Source organism: Cavia porcellus, unplaced genomic scaffold (assembly GCF_034190915.1).
Source record: "Cavia porcellus strain 051 isolate PalLab524CR breed Dunkin Hartley unplaced genomic scaffold, mCavPor4.1 scaffold_15, whole genome shotgun sequence".
NCBI lineage: Eukaryota > Metazoa > Chordata > Mammalia > Rodentia > Caviidae > Cavia > Cavia porcellus.
The window spans coordinates 21,932,126-21,958,160 of NW_026947498.1; the positions used below are offsets into that span (position 1 = coordinate 21,932,126).

At 34.1% G+C, this 26,035-nt stretch overlaps 1 long non-coding RNA gene across 19 annotated transcripts in view; it reads right to left on the bottom strand.

Moving 5' to 3' along the window:
• Positions 1–26,035, bottom strand: part of LOC101787661 (uncharacterized) — a 432,599-nt gene that overhangs the window by 320,998 nt on the left and 85,566 nt on the right. For 8 of the 19 annotated variants that reach the window (XR_010039368.1, XR_010039355.1, XR_010039361.1 and 5 more), the window contains exon 1: positions 20,985–24,575. The exons of 1 other annotated variant lie outside the window; for it this stretch is intronic. This is a non-coding gene — a long non-coding RNA (uncharacterized LOC101787661). Of the gene's footprint in view, positions 1–20,984; positions 24,578–26,035 lie in introns of those variants that run through there. 10 more of the 19 variants (XR_010039363.1, XR_010039354.1, XR_010039366.1 and 7 more) reach the window with 7 other exon arrangements.

Sequence of the window (26,035 nt, forward strand, 5' to 3'; positions counted from 1 at the left end):
CATCCTAGCTGTAAATCTTAGTTCTGATGACTTCCTGCCACTTTCTTTGACATTGCCATAATTACCTTTGACACTTGGTTTTACATTTAATTTTCAAGAACATAGTAGTATATAAACTCATTTATGTTGTAATATCCAAATTATATGCACACTTAAATAACATATTTTTTTGTCCGTTCTTCCCCAATTTTCTATTTTTCCCTAAAAATGTTTAATGTACCTCATGCACATATGGGACACATTTCATATGTGGTTTTCAACAAACATATGATTTATGAAATACGTTATTCTAATTCTTATGTATGTTTCCTTAATTGTGAGACTCAGAGATATTGTTGATATAAATATAAATTTAAGAAAATTTTTGAAGAACAATTTTAACTTTTTTTCAATTTTAACATTTAACTAGCGATTTCACTTCTATAACATAAGGATATAATTGGTGTTTGTTACAGAATTCTTTGAAAAAGTAGAGGAAACAGCATAATATTTATAAACTGGTACTGTTTAAGTACAGTATAATACATTCAAACTATGCATCATCTTTATTTTGTTTTAAAAAAATACAAATGCACACACTTATGTATCTATAAGTTATTGCACATGGTCCTTTTGGAAAGAATGTGAGTCCTGAAAGTTCTTCAATGTCAGAAATAAACTCAAAGAAATGAGTGTTAGTAGGCTCCAGATTATCAAGGAGATCAGAAAAATCATTTCTTTAAAATCTCTCTGTGACAGGGTAATGACAAGGCAGGCACTTGGCAAGCTGACTTTGACCAAGATATTTGCCATTTCTCAACTTCAGATTCCCAAACTCTAAACTGAAATTATAATCATGATAAGCATTAAAATGTCAAGCACAAAGTTATTCATTAAATGCTTACCAAATATAATGAAAATTCCTCTTCAGTGATTCTTTAATAAACCTAGCTAAATCCACCCCCTTGGTTCTTTAATACAGATTACTTTAATTTATAAAACAAGTAAGGGCAATTTTAAAATTAGAACAGCAAATCTTTGAATTAGGATAATACTTTATTTTATAAAACCCCATTACCACATTGTAAGTATCAGTAACAAACAAAAATGTCTTTTACTTTTTCTTTTCTGTTTTTCTTTTTAAAGACAAGGTATTATTATGAAGTTCAGCCTGGCCTTGAACTCACTGTGTAGCCCAGGCTGGCTTCAAATGCACCATGATCCTCCTGCCTAGAAATTTCTTTGGAATTCATTTTAAATTCATGTTAACTTACTGTTCAGCACTACTGTATTTTTAAAAGATATATATATATATATATATATATATATATATATATATATAATATAATATTAACATAATCTTAGTGTCATAAATATCAAAAGAACCTTATTCAAAATTCTGATATTTCTTCTTTCTTGATAATACAGTGCTGTGCAACAGGCTTGCCATTTGCTCACGTCACTTTTTAGATTTTATATTTATTTTCAGACCATAAAATAAAATATTTACTTGTAGGACATGGTCTGCTTCTCCTTTTTATCACTTACCTAATGAATTCTTATCATGAAGTATACCAAATAAATGTGAATGGTGAAAGACAAATATTTGTATTATGTGTACATTACTATAATTGTGCAACCGGCGATTGAATGGTAAAAGAGGTTATAATAGGAAGTTTCAGAAACAAAAGTTTTGCTATCATTTAGCTCTCATACCTTTCCCAACCACCATCTTAAGGTTATGCTTTCTGGAGAGGAGTTAGAGGACATTGGCAGTGGGAGAATGAGGGCCTTTGACCATGTGCAAATAGGCAAGGTCATGATACACTTTATATTTAATAACCCAAGGGAAATAAAGACTTAGTAGTTTGAAAATCGGGGTCCTCTCTCTAAGTAAACCAGTCCTGATTTATAGGATGTCAGGACAAGGAGCTTATTGACTATATAGTACTAGGGACTACTGTACATATCCTCACACCAGGCCCAAGTGCCAAAATATTAACACATAATTAATTAAATGGAGGCAAACATAATAGATATAAAATATGAGGATGACAGGGAAAAATTGTGAACATTCACAAAAAGAGCTTTAAAAAGGAAAATACTTGAGAAATATTTTAAGAAGTAAGATAATTATTTAAAAATATTTACCTCCTCTTAATGAAAGCAACAGAGGAGAAAAGACTAACTCACTTAAAAGGGATCAAAGAAGATGGAACAATTATTCTGTGACTAAAGATCAATTCACAGCCTTATCAGTTAAAGATAGATATGAATGCTTCGTAATTCTCTTTTGAATTCAAAGAAAGAAAACTTACCTGGTATTTCTTGTGAATTATTTGTCAAAATCCTACTGAATAAACATGTTACAAGATAAGCATTCACATAAATTGCTTTATTTAAATCTCTTAACAGCCCAACTGGGTAGAACTTTTTATCTCCATTTTACTGTTAGGTAAACGGAAATTCAGAGAGTAAAGAACTAGACCAGAGAAAGTCTGCACTACACTTCAGAGCTGAATTTACATTTCCATTTGTTTATTTCAGCTTTAAAATCTATCACTTTGAAGTTGCTTTAAAATGCTTCTGTAAAAAATGTCATTTATTTATGAAAATGAATACCAAAATTTGTAGTACAGTTAGCTTTTACTGATCAGCAGAAACACTATCATTAGATAGTTCCACATGGATATAAAAATACGTAATTTTTCTGCTTAATAAACCCAGTTTCATAATGATAACAGACATCACATGTTTTCCATGTGATAAGCTGGATAACAAGGCTCTAAAATGTGTTCTTTGTTGTTGTCTTTATTGTTGTTGGTGGTGGGTTGCTGTGTTTAAAAAGTAACGCTTCATAATTAAGTACCAATCAGGAACTTTCTTAGTACTATATTTATAACAAACCAGACAAAGATTGCGTTTTCCATTTTGCGGTCTGGACACCTGGTACGCAAACTCTAACAACAGCCCAAGGATAATTGAAACCATCTTTCATGTGTCTGACATGTAAACAAGACTTAGAATTTTGAGAACTATATAACAAAAAGATACAAGCTTTTTTTCACTTTACTGTTAAGAGTGACAATATTTCTATCTTTAGTTGATTTGTTCTTGTGCCCATTTCAGTAACTTTTAAAAAATTCATTTTCTACTTAATAAAATACTTTGCTTTGGCAAAAGCTAATTATGTTATGCACGAGCCACAAAGATAATTATAGTTCATCCAGACACTCCAAATCTGTGTTAGTGGAAACATGTACAGAGTGATGAGAAACTCACACATCATTATCCAATCTGAACAGCTGGTTAGTTAATCTTGCTATAATCACATCGAAGTTTTCATCTCATTGTTTCTAACCTGCCATGTTCTTGTGTGTTTCTATTGATTTAAAGATATATCTACATTTTGTCATCAGGAACCACTTAAGATTTTACTAGGACTAACGTGTTTCACTCTGCCAAATATGTCCCTTTTCCAGACATAATTTAAGGTGGGGCTGGTAATTAAACTAACATGAACATACACTAAATTCTCAGTATTAAAGGAAGTAGGGTACCTTCTGCTAAAAGTTCACAACCAAATTTTGCTGAGAAGAAAATAACTTCACTTATTATATATCAAATTTCCTTAAATCTTGACTTACCAAATTTACTTAAAAGTGGTGATTAAATGTCTTGATTTCCACTCAGTGATCTACCTGTTAAATAATTAGCAGTGACATAGGAGGCATTTCTTTTTAGAGCATTATTCTTTACTAATTATTGTTTAGCCCTTTGTCAGCTGGGCTTCACTTATTCCAAATGTTGGTATTTCCACTATTTCCGCTGGAATTTTCCTCCATAATCGAACAAATTTCACTGCTAAATTGTATTTCCTGACATTGAGTTCATCCTCTTCCTGATGATTATTATACTGGAGATAGTTGCCTAAAATCTGCTACACCAAAAATTAATTTTGCTTTGTTTCAGCTATCTGAGAAGGTCAACAGTCATTTGTAAATTTCCCATGAATAATAAGCTTGTTCTTATCTGTGAAGTGTCACCATTAACTATTTCTGAATAATGACAATATTATTGTTTTTGTCAAGGAAAGAAAAAGTTACAAAAGAGTAGCTAAAATGTTTAAAATCCTTTGTACACTAGCAGGAAACATCAGGCCTCTCTCTCTAGACAGAAAAAAGCATAGGTGAAAGGAAATCATGCTGTTGTATATGATTACAGAAATTTTTATTATAATGAATATACTTTTATTTGAATTTTCAATTTTCTAAATTTAACACTTAAATTTTAACATCAGACACTTAATAGAAGACGATTTCTTTTTTGCAAGTGATAACAGCTTAAATTATCAATCAGAAAGCCACATCTCAATTATAACACAACAGTGATCATCTAGACTTTGTTATCTCTTCTGAGAGAGTAGATGGGGATCTCTTATTTTCACCTTAGTGAGGCTTTTTGTTCACTAGCCTTAACTAGGCTTTCTTCTTAGGGGACTAACATTCTTAATAGGCTAATAGAAATGCTCTGAGGACAGACCATCTGGAAACCAGACTTCCCATATTCTACCTTGGAACAACTAGATGTTTTATATTTGGCTAATTATGGATAGAAAAATCTAATGAGAGGCTATTTTACTCCATTTGAATATTTCTTCTGTGTCATAAAAGTGGCCCTGAAAGCCTCATTTCTAGAGTGTCTATCATGCAACAATATTCTTGAAAATTCAGACAGGTATGCCACTGAAGAAACATTCACTTTCCTGTGTCATTATCGTACAAGTTATTTTCACAGTGCTTCCCTTCAAGTTCAAGAGTTCCAGCGACATCAACTAAAATTAAACTCAGAAAAGTTCTTACCTGGGTAGGCTTTAACAGTCCCTTAATTAATGAGAGTAGTTGTAAATTCTCTGTGACATTCAACAAATAATTTCCAAGGATTAATAACTGAGAAAATTATCAATAAATACAAAAGTCCCTCGATTGGTCACCAACACAAAGATTCTCACAGTGCTTCAAAGTTTACTTTTCAAATGTTTTACCTGCCTTCTCATCTCCATTTCTACTGCACTGGTTCAAGGAGCTCCATTACTCCCAGCCCTAACCTCTCTCCACTTTGCTTGTTCTAAGCATGGCTTTCATTCTCAAAGATATGCTTAGATTTTCAAGTGAATCCTGAACTATAAGTAGGGCCCTTAAACCCTGTCACATGATGGCCCCAAAATATGTTTCAGATATCTTTATCTCTGCACTCATCATAGAATTAATCTCTGGTCCCTTAACAGCTTCCTGTAGTCATGTTATTACTGCTGCTGTATCCTCCTCTTCTGTCTGATGAGGGTCCCTTACTGTGGTTCAACTCTGTTCCTGTATCGACCCTTCCAGGACATCTTTCTTCTGCACAGCTGTCCTTAGCCCTGGGTGATGGAGCCTAATAAAACTGACCTGGCATTAACAGTTACTTTCGGGCAGTTCTGCTCCCTAATTACTAAGAATGTTGAGGACAGAGAGTGTGTCTTGGTTATAGATATATACTCTCCATGGTGCCTGGCTCAGTACTTTATGCATAAAACAGAAGTTTCTTATCTGAAGAAATGGTTGTGGCTCCCCTTGAGGAAACAGAGAGATGACACTTTCCAGACACTCCCTAGCTCAAAGCTTTGTACATACAACAGAAATGTGTTATCTGAAGAAATGGTTAGAGCACTTCTTGGAGACCAAGAGTGATGACATTATCCAGGTTCACTTGAGCAATGTATGGTCCTGCGGCTGAGTTCTGAAGAACAGAATGTGGATGGGGTTTGTGTATGCCACTACTGGGTCAGGACAGGACCGCAGGCTTCCCTAGTGTTTGAAGTTACAGGTAATGCTACTCTTGGTGAGTGGTGACTTTGGTGGGACTTTAAGATGAAAGGAATCCCAGCAGTGGTGGAAAGTAAACTAATATACTCTGCTTTGATGTGATCTGAAAGTCGATCTGATATTATCTATTATATCAACTAATGTGTCTTTATTAGTAGAGTGAGTTACCTTACTGTTCATCTAGTTGTTACAAAGGAGAATGATACTAATCTATATGTATGTGGATATTTACATATATATAATTGTCTTTACATACGACCATCAAACTTAATCACTCATTGCTTCGCACATTAACTATCCAGCAATCATTTTAAATTTAAGATGCTTTAGAAGAGATTGAAATTTGAACATCAATGGCAAACAATTTCAGTACCTGTAACTTAATGTTTTTGTTTTTTACATTCCTCATGTTCATCTGTGATTCAATAGAAACAAATGAAAACTTTCCAGAATAATTAGCTTAATTTTCTAAACAATGTTTTTGTATTCACATTAACAGTTATATGTTCTAAATTTTTAACTAAATTTCAAAATAAGCCCCAAATAAATAGCTGCCACAAATAGGTTTGTGAACAAATATAACTGAAGCTAATATATTTACTATATTGTACAGATTTTATTCACCTTAAGATTTGTACATATTAACAAATTTCTCTTCTTCTCTGTTTCTATGCTTAGGATCTCAGTTAAATGTGACCCATCCACACATCACACTGTTGCATTTGAATTCAATGATTATTTTTTTTAGAATTATAACTGATATAAAACCTTCTTAACTGAATTGTGAAAAGTAGCTTTTCAGAAGATATTAGCATGCTTAACTTTTGTTTTTATGGCTGTGTGAGCTATTAATCTAAGGAAAATATTCTGCAATGGCATTATACATTGAAATAACATGAAGTTATATTAACATTTTTGTGGCTTATAAAGCCAGTGTAGTCATCAATATGGTGGGTAGTACTTTTCATGTGCAAGACTTCCAACAGCATTTTTTAATGTGTTGGTAGACATTCACCTCGGTGATAGGCCTGTTTATTATTTGCACTTCACATTATGTAAGCATAAATTATATTTACTCAGTTGTATATATTAAAAAAATCAGTGGGAGATACCCATTTTGGTCCTGCTTATTTTAAACAGTGAATTCAGACTCCACCTTTTTTTCTTCATTATTTTCAACTGCTTGAAGGACTCATCCTCAGCTTTTTCACTACTCCTCACACATTTATTATTTTGAAAACCCATCTCATCTCATCCTTCTAGCACTACTTTCTCTCTGGACTTTCTGTTATATTAGGCAGCTTTTTCTACTAAGTTTTAATCTAAAGGTTACAGTCGCTAATTTTATAAAGAAAAATAAAAAGGTTGTTCAGCTCACAGTTTCGTATCAGCTTATTTCTAGTGAGGGCACTCATAATCATGTCCTACCATAACAGACCCAGCAAACCAGAGATCTGGGTGGGAGCAGGCTGATGCTGTCTTATCAACCCTCCCGACACCTAATCTGTGTCATATCTTAATGTCTTCAATCACCAGAACCTCAATGACCTAAACTTTCCACTGGAGCCAATCCTTAAAGGGTCCAGCAGGTGCCATTTCACCATAAGGGCTCATGGAGGACCAAATATAGCCAAAGCACGGTCCCTGTTTATTCAGAGTCATGCATTCTTGTCCCTTGGACTGGCTAATACCTGAAACTGTTATCTATAAGTCTTATCAGTGTATTCAGAAACAGAAGTTACACACCTTTGCAAGTTTATCACTCTGTGCTCATTCAGCATTCACTATTAGGAAACTAGGTTTCTAGTCTAGCCATCTTTCCTGGGTTCCTAGAATTTCCATCCTATTGTCCTCATAGAACAGATGAAATTGCACCTTTGTGTGTAAAAAAAAAATCTATTTTCCCAAAGTCCTATAATTTTACCAATTTGATAAAAATTCCATGAATTAGAAAGTCTCTGGCTCATATTTTGTATACATCCTTTACAATCCTATTCTTTTAGAATAAGACCGTACTTCCATTTTCCCTGGTTTTATTTTTATATGGATTTGCTGGAATGTCAGAACTTTCACTCATGTGGAATACTTATCTCACCCTTGTGCAACTGCTGGGACATCACTGTCTCACCATTCGGGCACCATTACTCCCCAGAGATTTACTGAAACTGTCTAGAACCAGTGTCCAGGACTTCAGGCCAACAATAAATATGTTTCGCTAAACATTGAAATTGTTCCCATTTCTTCCTATCTATACCAGGATAGTCAGGCATTTGATGCCTGAGTATGTGGTTTGCTTTTATATCCATTGCTTATTATCAATCAATTCAAAATTCCTTGCCCAGCTCTGAGTTCAGTAACATTCATTTGGTAACAGTTTATACTCACAATGAGTCTTTTTATACTCTGCATTTGTCTTAAAAGAATTAAAGAAGCTCCACTAAACTTCCTTTATGCCACTCAAGCTACTAGTCAGCAGAAATGATGTCAGAGATGTCTCTCTAGATCCCAAAGCAACTACCAGAGTTGCTGGAAGGTGATTAGGGATATAATAGGTCCTGGATTTCTGATAGATAAGTTATAATCCTCCTCTTGAAACAAATTAAAATACATTAATCCCAAGAAGTTAATCTAGATTGATGTTCATTATTTGGAAAAAATACATGGGATATAGAATCAATAAAAGCAGTAAAGATGGTTTCTGCAGTCTGAAGTGGAGTAATAGGAGATTAAAAAACTTCTTCACAGAGGCAACTGGGTCTAGTAATCACCAGCGAAAATCAGATGCTCCAAAACTGTTCAGTGCAAAGCCTTCTTCTCTATTCTAAAAAACAAGATTGTATCCCTAGGCTTTCAAAGAAGACAATCCATTCAAATTATCCTAAGTACCATTATTTTGAAATTGTGATAAATTAATAATATTTTTAAAAAAATTCAACAAGTACATATTCTGATTCCCAGTTTTTCTAATTATTCATCCTGGAATTTTTAAACCATAGAATTCATTTTTTGATACATTTGAAGTATTATATTTAAAGTATTACAGTAACTTATGTTGGTAAAATAGAACATATAGATTTCCATAGTATGAGAAGGTATCATTATATTTCTATATGCACATTTGTTTTTGTATACATGTATGCATATATATATACATGTCTTAAATATTTACTTTTCTAAATTTTTCTTTGTAACTAGTAATTTTATCTCCTAATTATTAAACTTGTTTACTAAAAGCTTAACACTGATTAAATGGTTAATACTGATCATTTAAATATTCAGAAGAATGGAATTATAAGCATTGATTAAAGCTTTCAAGACCTAGATGATGTGGATCATATTCCTGTAATATTTTCTCCTATGTAATTTCTAATACAAATTAATATTGATTGTAAAAATCTTGCTAAACTGTATTGTGATATCTAATCTTCCAAAGTTGCATCTGGCTGACAAGAAAATATTGAAATTGAAGATGAAAACAATAAGAAAACCAATTATCAGTGGCAACAAGATATCAAAATTTACCATAGAAAAGATTGGTGTCCAAAATTACCATATTCATTTTTAAGATTTAAAATGTTTACCATTTGTTTGTTAAGCAAAGCATTTTGAAGAAAATGGATGAATTTTATACAAGGGGAGAACCTTGTCAGTGACTATGGTGGGCAAACTTAAAGTACTAAAAAGCAGAAACACAAGTAGAGAAATTAAAGATTTAGAAGACAGCTGAAGTGAAACTGGACTTTCACTTCAAAGTCAAAAATTATAAGATGTGAGTGCAGAAATAAGCTCTATCTTCCAGAAAGAAAGGTAAAAGAAACCAAACACAAGTTAATGTAAGTTGAAAAACACCAAACAGAAAAGATCAAAATAATAAATAACAATGTTCAAAAAGTAAACAAATATGAGAAAAGAGGCTTGCTTGCGCGACACCAGCAAAGACCTAAGTTAGATAAATTTTGGAGTAATCCAATAACTATCAATGAATAGAAACTATGAACATTTTGTACAAAATGATGAAAGCTAAACGACTGGAAAGAACAGAAAATGTCATTAATTCGACCCCCAGTATCAAAAAAATCAAGTTATCCGTAAAAATCTATTGTGCCAAGAAGTTCTGACAGTTCTCTGATGTATATGAATGACTGCAATAGAAAAGATGATGTTTAGATTCTAAGTAAATAATATTAATAAATGGTTTATAAACTGCATACTTTTTATTTTTCAGAAACACCTATTTTCCTAGTGAAGTAAAATCAGTATGCCCACTAGAGACTAACAGATGTTAAAGAAGTATCAGCTGACGTAATTCCATAGATTCACAGTTGATTTTAATTTCCTAATATTTTATAACATGTCTTCCCAATTTTATGTGCAGTTTTCCATCCCACAATATAATCTTTCATAATTAAAATAAGAAAATTAACCTTAAAAAAGCCAGGGATATGCTTAGTGGCACAGCACCTGCCTGACAAACATGAGATTATGAGTTTGATTATTGATACAAAAAAAAAAAAAAAAGAAAAAGAAAACGAACTCATTTAAAATTTGGTGTGCTAAGAAATAGCTTAGTGGTGGCGTGTTTGCCTACAATGTGAGTTGGTTTCAATTCGCAGTAATGAAAAAAAAAACCTCAATTATTGAATTATAAATAAAATATTTCTGAAAAACAATTCTTAGACAATTTATAAACTCAGATATAATCCAGATCTGGAAGTTATGGACTTGCCTTTTCTTTTCTAAGGGCTATTTATTTTGCTATGCAGAATGAACCGTATGTCATTGCCTAAACCCCCTTTTCCTTGCTTTCTCTTCCCTAGAACAGGTATTCTCCCACTGCGCATGCTCAGAAAAGCCCCCTACTACTTCAGTCCCATGCTGCACTTCCTCACCCTTAGACTTGGCTTCTCGATTTGCTTACGGCTTTCCAGAACAAGCCCGTGCCTTCATAATTCTCAACAATAGCCTGTCCCAGTCCACAGCATCCTTGCTTCACAGCCATTCTGACTTTTCTTAGGCAATAATGAAATAATCAAAAATAATCCAGCCATCAGTTTGCTCACCATTCCCTTCTCCTTCCAGTATGGGTACCTGACAGCATCCTCTCTCCGTAAGTTTCATTAAACTAAAGCCAGGGCCCAAAGTCCTACAAAAGGCAATTCTCCTTTACTTAGATTCAGAATTACCTTCTAATTAACAACACTCTTTGTCCAAACCAATGTTCTAAGCTAACAATAAGTTATATATTCTGTTCCAAAGAGGAAAATCACAATATTTTGTCCTTTAAAGGACTCTGTTATTTCTCAACATAAACCTTCTTTGATTCTTGTGTCTGAAAACACTATGTCTATTTTTTTATTTTTTAAGTTTATTTTTCTGTTTGGTACTTATTATTTCCTAATATAACATCATTTTTTAAAAAATTATAAGGACATATTTAAGGTATATAATATTTACATTCCCTGTGTGTGATTGGTACAAGTACACAACACTTTGTAACTGCTGTTTGTTCCTTTTTACCCTCTCTCTCTCTTCTCCTTCCATCTCTTGATCCTCTTCCCATTTCCAAAAGATCTGTCTTCCCATTTTCTATTATCTATCTTTTATTGTGCTCGTTATTTACAAGTTGAATTTTTTGTAGAAGAGAAACAGCCTAGATGTCCACCAACAGATGAATGGATAAAGAAATATGGTGTTTACACGCAATGGAGGCCTGCTCAGTCATAAAGAAATACTACATAATGTCTCTGGTAATTTATTCAACAGCGCTCTCTCCAAACTAGAATATAATTTATTGGCAACAGAACTTTTTAAATGTCTATAGCCATGTTACATAGAATAATGAGTACATGTAGTAGTCACTCAATAGATACTTGTTAGTCAAATACATAAATAGACTTTCGGTGTTTTTCAATGTAAAAAAAATTAATTCTCCCTCTTCCTAATCACATGCCTTTCCAACTGGAAAACATTCCTCCGTGTCTCTCAAAACCAGTTTTGGTTATGTAAATCAACTGAGATAAGCAATAAGGAGAAATTTAATTTATGGACTCTGACTCCTTTTCTCATTGTGTGCAAGTTCAGCGACACCAAGGCAATGTCTTAGGGGATGACAGAGCAAAAAGGAGGAAGGAAGCTCCGTCTCTATGTGACTAAGATGCTGACTGCTCATACTGGCATAGACAGGCTTGCTTGTAACAAGAAAGATAAATACTTTATTCATGGGATTTACTTTTGGAATCATTTTCTACTTAGTTCTACAGCCTTTCAAATATTTGGCTTCCTTGACTGTTTATTAACATTTTCCTGATTACTTTTTCCTTTTTGAACATTTTCTTTATTTATCTACCACTTAAAGGTTAATTTTTCTCAGCTCTTCTTTTTCTAGCCAATGAGTGTTCCTGATTTCATCCTGGGATTCCCAAATTTCTTAATCAACAATGTATTTGAAAACTTATCTGTCTTTCCTCAGAACTATTGCACATAAACATGAATAGTTTTCAGACAAACTGGAAACCTATTGTTTAAATCCTGTTAGTAACTATGGTAAAGTTAAGAAATTTCTTAAGAACCATACCTAGAGCTGTCACTCATTTGTACTGCCTGTAATGCCTGTTTATTGTCACATTCTATCCAATTTTCTTTCCTTGCTGTTTAACCCTCAGCCTCCACCTCACACACTTTTATATCCTTCCTCATTCTCATATGAATACTAGCAGCATGATGTGTACGAGGACCTTAATATCCAGTTTCTTCAATATAAATTTGCTAAACTGTTCTCAGTTATAGAAAACTCAATGTTAAAGAAAATTGTGGTATAGAAAAACACTGTATTTCCTTGATGTATCATTTTAAACTTTTATGAAGAATAATACTTCTTTCAGTTAGAATTATACTTTTTTCTGAGTTCCCATAGCATCTTATGATTCTCTCAACTTTGGATGTGAGAATAAGCTTTTAGTGGATTTTCTATGTATTTATGTTCATTTTCATCCTTCATTGTATGTAATGCAGCTCTTTATATATCTTAAAATATCTTTATGCTGCATTCCATGAAAAAAATAGGGTTTAAAACACATTATCACAACCAGCTATATCACTTTGAGGTATATGAAAGAAATAAAGTCCACATACTATGCAGACACCGATTTTTTATTTTAAATTTGCATTATTTTTTATTTTTAAGAAAATAAAGCTAATCAAAACAAAACAGTAAAAGTGACACAAGACTTCAAAATAAGATAATAAGAAATCAACAATGAGTATTAAAATATATCATATTATCTTTAAAACAGCTGTCTGTGCCATCAGATATAATAAAATAAAACCAAACAAATCCAAATAAAACAACACAATACAGGATTTTAAAACAAAACAATAGGGAAATTAACAATGGCTCCCACCTTCCCTTTTTAGACATTCCCTCCCCTTTCACTTGCACAATATCTACTTTCATTTTGGATCTCACTGACTCCTTTGGCCTTTTATACCAGGGAGACAACATGATGTTCACCCATGTGAGCCCGAACCATTTCACCCAAGAGCATGGGCACAAGTTGAATCCATTTATCTATAAGAACCTCATGATTATCCTTTACAGCTAAGTAGCTTCCCATTATACAAAAATGCCGTATCCATTATGCAGTTTATGGACAAGATACTCCTGCTTTTTGCTAGTTCCCTGTCATATGGAGCATTGTTTTGTCTCCTTTGACTTTCAGTCTATGAATTTCCTTTCAAGTAAATGTGTTTCTTGTATACCACATATTGATGGATCTTGTTTCTTGATCCACTCTGTCAGTGTTTCAGACATGTATTTTACTGCAGTGCAATTCATACTTGCTAAATTATGGAAACAGTTTAGGTACCTGCCAACTGATGGATGAATAAAGAAGATGTGGGATATATACACCATGGAATATTATTCAGCTTTAAAGAGTGAAATCACATCATTTGTAGGAAAATGAATGAAACTGAAGATCATCATGTTAAATGAAATAAACCAGACTCCGAAAGGCAAGTATCATGTGCTTTTTTTCTCCTGTGTGAAAAGAGAGCAAGACAGAGAAAAAGAGAACATTAAAGTAAGCAAGACTATTAGAAAAGGAGAAAGGAAATAAGAATCAGACCTGCAAGACGGGCCAAAGGAGTAGGGATGTGTGTGAAAGTGATCACACTGTATTGTGCGTAAGCGTGAATATGCTGGAATGAATGATAACTCGGTATCATTCACATGGATTAATGGAAAACATTGCTTATAATTCATTGAGTATAAAACCTAACTATATTATTTGACTATTAATTTTTTGAGACAGGGTGTGTTAAGTCATTCTGACTGGTCTTAAACTCACTGTGTAGCCCGTTGATCTCAGTTTTGCAGTGATCCCTCTGTTTCAGCCTTCGGAGTGCTGGGTTTACAGGCACACCTCATCACACCCAGCTACTTGACTTTTTAAAATAAGCTCCCTTAAAGGTTAGGGAGTAGAGGAGAGACAATAAGGGGAGAAAAATTTTACTCTATAGATTTCTATCTTTGTGTGGTTTCAACATTATAAATATGTTGCATTTTAAAATAATTAAAAATTTTAAAGACTTTCTTCATAAGAAAAACATCTAGGTTTGAAAACAAGAACACCCTGAAAGAAAGTGTTCAAAATATACATAACTGTTACCTCCAAGAATATATAACAGATGCAAAAAGTCAGTAAAGAAAAAGTTTTAACAGCTGGGCGTGGTAGTTCACGCCTATAATCCCAGCACTCCAGAGGCTGAGGCAGGAGGACCAGTGTGGGCTACAAAATGAGCTCAAGGCCATCCTGAACTGCATAGTGAGACCCTGTCTCAAAAAAGACAAAAGAAAAGAAAAAAACGAAAAGAAAAAGTTTACCACAAGAAATGGTTGGCAAATGTATAGGAAGCAATTAGTATAAAAGAATACTTAAATGTTTGATAAATAAACATATATTCACATTTAAAATGAGTAGGGTATTGTATTCCTATATTGCCAATGTCTCCTTTGCTCATTTAGTTAAAGAGATTCATTAAAAATCTTTTGGGTGCATTAGCAATTAAAATATGGAAATTTTAAAAGCATTAATAGAACATTTTATTCAACAGATAAATGTTAAAATATTGAACAATATTAAGGGTTGGAAATGATGTGAGCCAAAATGTACTCTAGTAACTATCGATGGAAGTAGAATTTTGTACAACACTCTTAAAGAATAATTCACTATTGCAGAGAGCAATTTGGAGAACAGTCAAATTGAGACCATACATATGTTACAAAACAGAAATTCTACTCTTCCGTATAAACCTTAGGAAAAAATCCAATACATGTCCACAAGGAAGGCTGTACCACAGTCTTCTTGGAAACACTACAGGAAATAGAAAACACCTGGAAATGACTTAAATATCTCTTGGCACCAAGTACAGAGGCTCTTGGTATTCTCATACACTACCAGCACTCACAATTTCCAGGCACATTGAGGGACTTTTACTGCAAGCACCTGCCACTTTCTTCCCAAGATTATTCTCTAACCAAGAACAAGCTAAGCCTGCCCTGAGGTGAGCTGAGATTCCAGAGTTAACAGAAACAGGAGTAACTCTCAACCAGTGGTGGACAGGAGTTTCATATACACACTTTAGCTTCCTGGTCTTCAAATCACACAACTCTGAAGTGGTTCACCACAGTGACTCAAAGGATGTGAGGATTTGATCAGAGAAATGATTAGAAATAGAAGTGGTTAAAAATGGAATCAATCTTTCATAATGCTTAAATATGTGAGGATAGAGACATTTAGGACAATTCATGTCCTGTGTCTGTTTGTGATATGGACTGAGATATAACAGGTTTCTGGAAGGAAGATGATGGTTTGACAGAGGGCGCTGGAACTAACTGAATGTGATGGCTTAAAATTTGGAGCCTTATAATCAGAAGTCATGATATAAAACATAAAAAAGAAAGGACAGAAATGGCAGCCAAGAAAGAACATAAATATTTAAGGAATGTTTAACTGGAAGATGTACCTACAAAAGGAAATGAATGAAAGAGAACAGCCTGATGGACTGAAGCCCAACAGTGTAATGGCAAATAAAATATTTATTTCATGAATGTTCTAACGAGAGGCATATTGACAATAGCTTCTTAGAAATCTGCCTCTTAAAATTCTAAAAGTATTTCTAAGTTGCCACAGCTGCTTCATCTTTATCTTCATCCTCAATTTTATTCTTTATAAAGTTTGTTTCATTTTCAGAATCTCATTTCTCGCTCAACCAATCACTCTGTTCATACTATCAATTTTAATTCTGGATCATCATAACACAACTTTTTAAAGGTTTTACTGTTACAAATGAGCTACAAAGCTACAAAAAAAGACCATCTGAAACACAGGCAACGCCATTATTCATTTTTTTAAATGTTACCAAAGCCCATCACTGTATGATACGCATTATTGTTGATCAAGAAAAAAGCATGGTCTCATGATGCTTATCTCTTCTTCTTATCTTGAACTACCTGAAATTAAATTAACTATGCCTACAGGGTCATTTGAAAGAATTCTCAGTTTTACCAAGATTCTCTACATTATTTTCACTTACACTTACTAAATAAAGTACACAGACAGTACACAGAATGCTGACCCACCTGTTAAGACGTGCAAACTAGTGCATCTGACACTCATCTTCAGAAACCTCTTAAGATATCAAAATTGTAACATTGTATTCATGTATAATGCAAGACACATCTATTTGACACTCCAGTAATCATTTATTTGGTATATAGATGATAGCATATAATTTTGTTTTGACTTTAGCTGCTTTCCTGCCATCTTTTGAATGTATACACCTAACTTGCAAAGCACAAGGCTAAATACTTTACACACATAACCCCATTTCAGGATTACAACAGTCACCTGAAATAGGTATTAATATCAATACACTGCAAAGGAAGAAATGGAGGCTTTTAAGGGATAAAAGGCCTTACTGAGAGTGACCCAGTAGGTAAGTAATCTGAACTTGAAACCAGGCTTTCTGGTTCCCAGGTTTCTTCACTATAGTGTTGCAAGAATGTGGTTTGAGCCCCTTGTCTTTCCTTCCAATATGCTATAATAAGAGATTTACAAAGACATAATGTAAAAAAGAGTAAAACTTAGAAACAAGAGAAGCAGGCTACAGATATAAACACTAAATGAGCGAGGGAACCACTGATCTCTGGAATGAGGAGCAAACAACTCCTCACATCTTCAGGGTAATGAAGCAGCTACACTTGTCCCACAGGGAGTATAACCAATCCCAAGTTTACTGATTGAAACCTGAGGGTAGGACAAAAGGAAGCCAAATAAGTGACTGCTGCCCCATCCCTCCATGACTGACCCAGCACTGCCTTCTTAAGGAAGCCAGCACACGAAGCCATGGTCTCACAATCAGAATCTAAACCAAGCTACTTATTGACCTGCTAACAAAATCTATGATATACTTGCTATCAAAGGTTCTGGATTGGGGAGGGAGAAGATGTAGGGCCAACTCCAAAACAATCGACACGGTAGGAAAGCGAGCAAGGATTTTAAAACACCCTCTCATACGGATTGATTTAGAAACTCAAAAATCCAAGACATAGAGGAAAAAATAAAAGGCCCCAACAAAATAATTTGTAAAAAAGTAAATGAGGTTACCCAAGATGACATGAAAATAACATAGCTTTTTCAGTATGTCTTCAAAATGATCATGTCATGATCTGCAGGTATACAAAAAAAAATATTATCTATACCATATGCAGTAAATTATGTAGAAATGAAACAGTAACAGTAGTTATGAGGGAAAAGAATGAATTAGAATTTTGGGAAACAAAAAACAAAGCTGATAAATTCTGAAATGAAAATGGTTAAAAAAGGAATTAATATATTGGAAGACATCTCTGAGTACCTCACTGAAAGTACAACACAGACAATGTGAAAAATACTTAAAAAAAGAATTTAGGATGTATGTGTGCTACATTATGAAACGTTAATGTATATCAGTTAGTGAACTTCAGAAAAAGAGATTAGTGCTAAAGTTAAGAGTATTAGAAAATTCCCGAGACCTCTAAGAACAATCTGAGTCCTAAGATCAACCTATCTGGAAAGCTAAATAACCTCTATGTTTTCCTCCTCTATAGGGAGAATAAAAAATACTGCCACTTTTTGAAGAAATCTTAATAAGGTATATAATTTGGGAAAATAAAATGTAATTCCATCAATTCTGCCCTAGGTAGTATTGTGATGGAATTAATCATTTTTAAAATAGATTGACCACATAACTAAAACAAGAATACAGTTGATATGATTTTCATCCCCAACATGATAGGCACAAGTTTACTGTAACTAGTTTGTACAACTACAAAGATATAGAAATATCATTTAGTGACCATAAGTAGAAGTAAACCAAAGAGTGTCACAAATCTAGCACATGTCACAGCTACCATGACTTTCTGTGTGAACACACACACACACACACACACACACACACACACACACACCGCAATCTGGTTTACAGTAAAAGGACAATTAATCACTAATATATGATCAAATACATATGAAAATTAATGACTTCCCATTCATGACATATTCTGTGCAAGTGCTAAGTATTACACATCACTGCATTGGTGAAGCATTTTTCTCCTTGTTTCATTTAAAATTTATCAGAAGATCCTTTTCTTTTAGTTTTAAGTTACACATTTCTTTAAAAATAATTATAAGATTAAAAGGGAAGGATTTTGCTTCAAGGTGTTAGAAGCATAAGCACAAGATACATGCTCATGTTTGCATGTGAAAAATATGTGCTTATAGAATTTATACATAAATGAGAGAAGTCACTACATGTCAGTTTGTGAATATATAGACACTGTTTCTTATTAATTGAATACCTATAGAAATAGCTGCAGAGCATTACCTCCTATACCAGAATACTTTCTCAAAATTGTGGCATTAAAATCATGCTGTTTGATGTCAGTTTTTGAAAGAAATCTTCACCTTAAGAATCAATTAATAAATAAATATGAACAACAAGGATAGAAGATAGTAGTTGAAGTTTAAATGTTAGGCAAACTAAGCAGTATATTCTTCTAGATTTTGTTTATCACAATTTATATACTTCTATTAGTATAATAGAATAATGGGGGAACATCATTCTTTTACAGATCCTCCCCACAGCCTAGTCACTTCCTGAGCTGTGGTTAGACTTTCTAACCAAGAAAAATAATGAAGTTTCCTTTAGTCTCTGGTGAATGAATTGGTATAGAGCAACAGGTAAAGGGTAAACATTTTTCCCTTCTTATTTCCTTTTTTTGATCTTGATTCCTAAAAGGCAGACCTCTTGGCAGATCCTCTCAGAAAGCCTCAGTTATACCTTAACTTTATCTACTGAGATATATTAAAGGAAAGACCAAAAGAACTGCCCATTTTTTGACTATCATTTAAAATTGGAACAAAGGACCTTATAAAAATCGTTTTGAAGGATTTTGATAAGAACATAATTTTTAAATCTCAAGTTGTACACAAATGAAACCCTCAACATTTTCTTGCTTAAAAATAAAAGTAAATTTCTCTCTTTCTAACAGCACTAATAAACAGCTAGGAACTTTGATTTGGGACAAGAAAGAATGACCGTAACAGGTGAAGAGAACATAATGAACTTACTCTGTTACAAAAGGATTTGCTAGTCACATTTTGCAACTGTTGAAGGAAACTTGACAAAACTAGTTCTAAAATAAGTATCTTCTTTACACATTGCTTTTTGTAGGAAAATCAACTAGTTCTATCAATAGTTGAAAAGTTTTTATAAATTTTTTGCAAAAGAAGAGCTGTATAATACTTTAAAATTATAATTGAAATGAATTACCCTTCCTTAAACGCTTTCTTTTATTGTGGTTAATATAGTTTTGAAAGTTCTCCAATGTATTTTTCAGTTTATTAATTTAGCAAATAAAAGGCACAAATATCAGGAGCATACTTAAGTAAGTTTTACTTTTTAAAATGAGCATGCAAAATTTGAACTGTGCAGCTTCACTTATAAAAGTTTAAATGAATATAAAGCACACAATAACAAAACTGACCTCTGTATTTTATGAAATAAAGAGTATGAAAAAAACATTTTTCAATTCATCTCATTCAGTAACATCCAGTGCCATCACCTTGTTAATAAAGCTACGTTTCAAACAAAGTTAGCAACAGTAATAATATTTTGGCACTTATTAAAATTTCAATAATGAATGGGTGGGTTTAGAATACAAAAAAAATGCTTATTCCAATAACGTTTGTTTGAAGACTCACAGACATTTTTTAACAAAAAGCAAATTTAAAATAAGACTAAGTATGATTATATGAGAAATTAAGCACAATTTACACTCTAGTATTTTTCTCCAGAAAATATAAGCCAAATAACTTCCAAATATTTGCACAGAAATGGAAATTATTTACTATTATTTCAATATGGTTTTTTAAAAAAATGTGTGCAAAGTTTCTACAATGAAATGTGAGCACACAACAAAATGAAACAAAAGAAGTTTGCACGCTGCTGCTCCAAAGAAGTTAAAACAATCGTTTGCCAGAAATAGCACACACACCCTTCAGAAGAGACCTACGGGAGCAAAACACACTTACTTTTTTAGTATGCAAAGATGCACATTTTTTCCCCCTATTTTGGCTTAAAAATAAGAGTACACAGTAAGTCTCGCTGGCAGTCAGGTAACACACAGGCCTGACCCTTCAGCTGGCCAGGAATCCTCCTCACACAAAGCTCTTTTCATGCAGTCTGCTACATATTCCTGCGACAAGGCGGCAAAACGTGAAGCTGTGGACAAGTGACACAAAGTCAGACTAAATTAAATGTTTACGTATATTCTGTCACACCGTTGTTTCTTCCTCATCGATCTCACACGTGATTTGCCTAAAACAATATTGATTCAGGCTGAAGAGAAGTATGAGGCGCAGGACAATGCAAACACTGCATTTTCATGTTCGTGTTACCCAGTTTAATATGAATTTAAGCAGAAACAAAGCCATGTCATCTAAGAAGTGCTCTTATTTCACAACTTCCCTCAAAGCACAACAGATTTCTTAACTTGCTTTACAACACAGAAATTAAACAATATCTTAAATCTGCACTCACCAGGCGAAAGCAACAGTTGCGTGGAGTAAAAGTGTGCTATTTTCTGCCCCTGCTCCTTCTCAGTTTTGCCTAGAGGTGTCCAACACCCAACAGCCCAGAGCTGCTACCCAGAGGCCCCTTCCACAAGCCGGCTTATTTGCCTGTCAATCTGAGTGCCGGCTTCTGTATTATGCAGCTGTGCACTTTGCTGGAGTTCTAATACAACTTCCACACGCTTTCCACCGCCTCAAGTAGGTGATCTGTTCTTTCGGCTCAATGAATACTCGAATCACTTTGCAGGTAACTCTGGAGGATCAAGCATTAAGTTGTTCACCCCTCAAGTTAAGGACTTCTTGGTCAGAAGTGGGTGGAGAGAAGCAAGCTGGCTACAAGGGAATTCAGGGTGTAATCAGAAGGCAGAAACTTCCTCTCTTTTTTCCTTCCTTGCTGGGCTGAGCTGCTAGTGCCTCTTTCACAGAACTTAGGAATGTACAGGGAGGACTCAAAGAGGCCCCGCCAGACAAGCCTTTCTCAATCAATTAGCTGGCAGCCATTACTTGTGACCTGAGGTCACACAGCATAAGTGTGTGGGGTGTGTCTCCAGGGGTCCCAGGGCTACTTATTACAGCTTAGATAACCCAAACCAAGCAGACACTGAACTTTAGAAATGTTTTTAATAGAAAATTGCCTGAAGATTTGAAATGGACCACAGATAAACTCCAAGCGTCTTTTTGTAGTTCCTATTTAATTCAATGACTTTCTTTCTGTGAAAAAATCCAAAATGCAATATTTTCGGTGTTGAAGCTATACTTACAACAAAAGCAGTAAAGCATGTATTTTATACTGAATAGCAACCTGGAAATACAGAAATGACAAACAAAATAATTAATATATCATGTTATATGTACGTATATATTCTATAATTTGAATTTTATTTTAGTTTTTGAAGATTACTGATTTAGACTTTTTTGAAAAGTTGAACTATAAACAAAGTTCTCTGGGTCTAAGGAAATCAAAATGATATTTTGAGGCTTTGAATAACTATTAAACTCTTCTAAGATTACATGCTATCAATATCATTACTTATCTTCATAGCCATTTTAATTGGAATTTCCTTTGTGCTTTAGTTTATAAAAGTGTGTCTCCTATTTAATATATCTCAAAAATGATTGTTCAACATGACAGAAAATAAATGTAACACAAAAGGAAAGTGATTTTATAAAACTGCAGTTTTGTTCAATTTTATACATTAAGTTTACATGTTCCTTCAAATAATTTAAATATGGGTAACATCATTATCAGCATATAAATGACAAAGAAATATCAGGCAATTATATTCCAATCAAATGCATGCTTTTGAATAACAACCCAATTAAGGAGCAGATAGCAATCGGGTTAGATAATGTCCCCACCCCTAAGTGACTGTCACTCAGAGATGGATTCACCATTGACATTCTCTCATCATCTGTACCCAGGGATGCACAAGGTATCCAAGAAATCTGATTCAGCACTATACAGGACCTGCAAAACTCCACAGAGACACCAAATTTAGTATTCCCACGGCATCAGCCCTCATTTGGCCAAATGAACTGTCTTCAAATGGGGCATTTGCTGACATAAATAAAATAGGCAAACCAAAATAGCCAATATGAACACTACAACTGGCAGAAAATACTGACTGATTAATACTGTCTAGGGATAGAGTCTATTTTGAAAATTGCAGCTGAAGATAAAATAGCAGTGTTTTAAAAAGCATGGGTAGGGCTTAGGGAAGAAATAGGACTACCTACTTTCTCCAACATAAAATAGGGAGGTTAGGAAGGCTTGGAAAAACAGGTTGATATCACCTCTAAACAAGTATTTTTTAGTGATTTGACCATGTCATTGAAAACAGGCATCACTGCAAAAACACCTTGATTCCTTTAACTAATAAATATGTAGAAAAATAATTATAATACTTTTGAAAGGAAAGTCTTAAGAAATTTCTACAATTCAATGCCACCCTGTAATTCTATGTTCCATTTTTACTTGCTTTGAAGAACATAGTTTATTTTCTTGTTTCTTTCATCCAACACTAAAAACTGAACATCAATAAAGCTACCAGGCCTCATCCTTAAGAGATCTAAAATCATACACCTCAAAGACCCTGTCTCTATTTTCATAGAGCAACTGCATTCATAAAACAAAGGACTTTGTGCAAAGTGCAAAAGGTCACTAACGACCTACATGAAACATAAAGCATACACCAGTACTCAAAATGGTCTTGGTGATTTCCCAGCCAGAAATATAATTTCTTATGGTCAATTTACCAAGTTTTTATGAACACAGACATTTTTGAAATACACATGGGTTGTGAAAATAATTCCCTTTACAAAAGTCTGGCTCTGTTACATTGAAAAGATCACCACCTGCGTGCTGTTGAGAAGAGTTTGTCAACCCAACTCACCTGCATTTCCATTTTTATTTTCTGAGGAAAAGGTTTGCTACTATAGATGCTGTAGTTACTTAATGAAGCATTGCAAATCACTTTCTTGCTAAATTCTTGTAATTTGACAAAATGGCAATACCACACGTAAGTTTACCACCAAAATCCTATCTTTTATATTGAAATGCTAACAAGTTACAATCAATATAGAAATATTCATTTCAATTAAAAGATTTGAAGTGATAGAATAAAATGTACATATTCAAAGTTGTAGAGATTAAATTTATATTACAAAATAATAATAAAAATAAAATAAATTTTCCTGAGGAAAGTTGCCAGGATAAATAGGTGGAGAAGGAGAAGGAGGGTGTTAAGGTTCTGAGGCATTATTGCGTTGTTGCATTGAGGCATTGTGGGTTCTCCCATGAGTTGCTGTTTGAGCCCTTGGTTCTCCTGGAGACGCTCTGGTCCTAACATGGAGCATTGCTTCCTGGCTCCGGAGGAAAAGACGTGCCGCTTGGTCTCCAGGATGAACTTGTCATGCTGCTTCCTGGCATGTACCCAACTGTGCTTGTTATCGGAGGAGTTTGGGGTCTCCGTGTTGTCGAGGATGGCTGTGGTGCCTTTCAGGATAGCTCTGGTCTTTGTTGTGAGTGTGACTTCTGGCTCCAGCATAGAACCCTCATCCCACCAGTACAGCTCCTTCACCCTGCTGGCATGGACTTTCTGGCTTCTACTGCTGACCCTTGGGCTTTCCTGGCACGGATCCATAAAAGAGACTGGCGTGAGTCCTTGTGAGCTCTGGACCTCCAGTTGGACTCGTGGGAGGCACTGTCCTGAGCTCTGGGTTTTTATCTGGACTCATGTGGGACATTGCTGCGGGATTTAGGCTCTTGACTAAATAATCTATGTCTTTGGTGTTGCAGATAGATTTCCTGCATTTGCCTGTGTTAACTCCTGGTGACCATTATAAAAATAATATTATAAACTCCATGTCCTGATCCTAATTGTTCTCTGTGTACAACCCCTAACTACAAAACCATTCATGTTGATATTTTCTATATGAATTACTATATATAAATTACTATATGAATGGCTTTCTTCCAAACCATCACAGATGATTAGGAAAATACATACACAGGTATATGTATATTTATGTGTGTGTATATGTGTACACATGTATGTGTGTGTGTGTATATTTTCATATATATATATATATATATATATATATATATGAAGAGAGTTACTTTTGGATGAAAAAAGAGATTAACTAAAAAGGCTTCAAAATATTACCATGAAAGTTCTAGTGGCTAGGGTTATAGCTGTGTGGTAGAGTGCTTGCTTAGCACATGTGATCCCCAATAACACTGTACAACAAAAAACCCCTAGTTTTCCATATCATGTTTTTAGCAGTTGTCATGGTTTATGTTGGTGGCCCCCAGGCCTCATGCATTTGCATTGTGCATTTGTGATGGTTCATTGTCTAGAGCTTGGATTGATGGAGTCAGTGCTCCACCCACATAGGGGTGGGGCCTGGATGTGATGTACTGGCAGGAAGAAGGCGTGTCTCTCTCTTGTTGGTTTCCACCTTGCTGTTTGCAGCTGCCATGAACTGTGGCCCAGCCATGTCACCCTTGCCTTAGAACCAACTGAGTATGGACTGAAACCTCCAAAAACTGTAAGAAATAAACCTTTGCTTTCCCAGTTTTGGGGATCAGATATTTTTGTCTCTGTGATGAGTAAAAACTAAGACAACAGTCCATAATCAAATTAGTCTCAGACATTTTCTTGTTAAAATATGTGCCAGGACATATTTAACAATCTTAAAAGTTAATATGGGTAATTTCCTTAATACTCTTGTAAAGCTAATAATATTGGACCAAGAAAAATTATAGGTAATTTACTCCACTAGAGTAATACTAGAGGATAATTCCTTCCATCTAAAACTTCATAAAGTTTTTAATGTTTGTTGATAAGCTCCATTTAGATCTACGGATTTGTTTCACTGAAAACCTGAATTGCCACCATTATTTTGGAAATCCACAGAAAGTGCTAGTTCCTAGAGTATATAAAGAAGTATCCTCATATCACCGTGCCTTCCTAATTTGGCACTGATATCTGAAAATTGGAAAGGAGGGGAGGAAAATGCATGTGATATATTGCATATCCCCTAATTAATTTAAGCAATATATAGGGCAGCAGCGATGGGATAATAGCAGAGAGAGGCACATATTAGGAACTGTAGCTATCCATGTTGGTAAAACGAGGTGTTCACATTGGATACAACTTTATATTAGTACGCAAATTTAAGCATAGATGCTTCTCAGACTCTTACTATGAGTTCTACATACCAACATGTCCCCTAATGAAAGCAACATAAGAAGATCTCACCAGCATCAATGAGATTTAACCTACAGGAAGTGTATAGTAAAAAAAAAGAAGTTGAGTAAATAGAAAAAAAATATAAAAGGAAGGCCTATACAAAGATATTACAAAGAAAATGGAGTAAGAACATCATCAAAAGAGGAATAATAAACATATTATCCATTAAAAAGCCAAAAACAGGAAGAGAAGAAAGTAATGCTTGAAATAAATGCAGAAATATAAAGTACAATAGCATCATGTTTAAGAGAAAGTAAAAATCAGA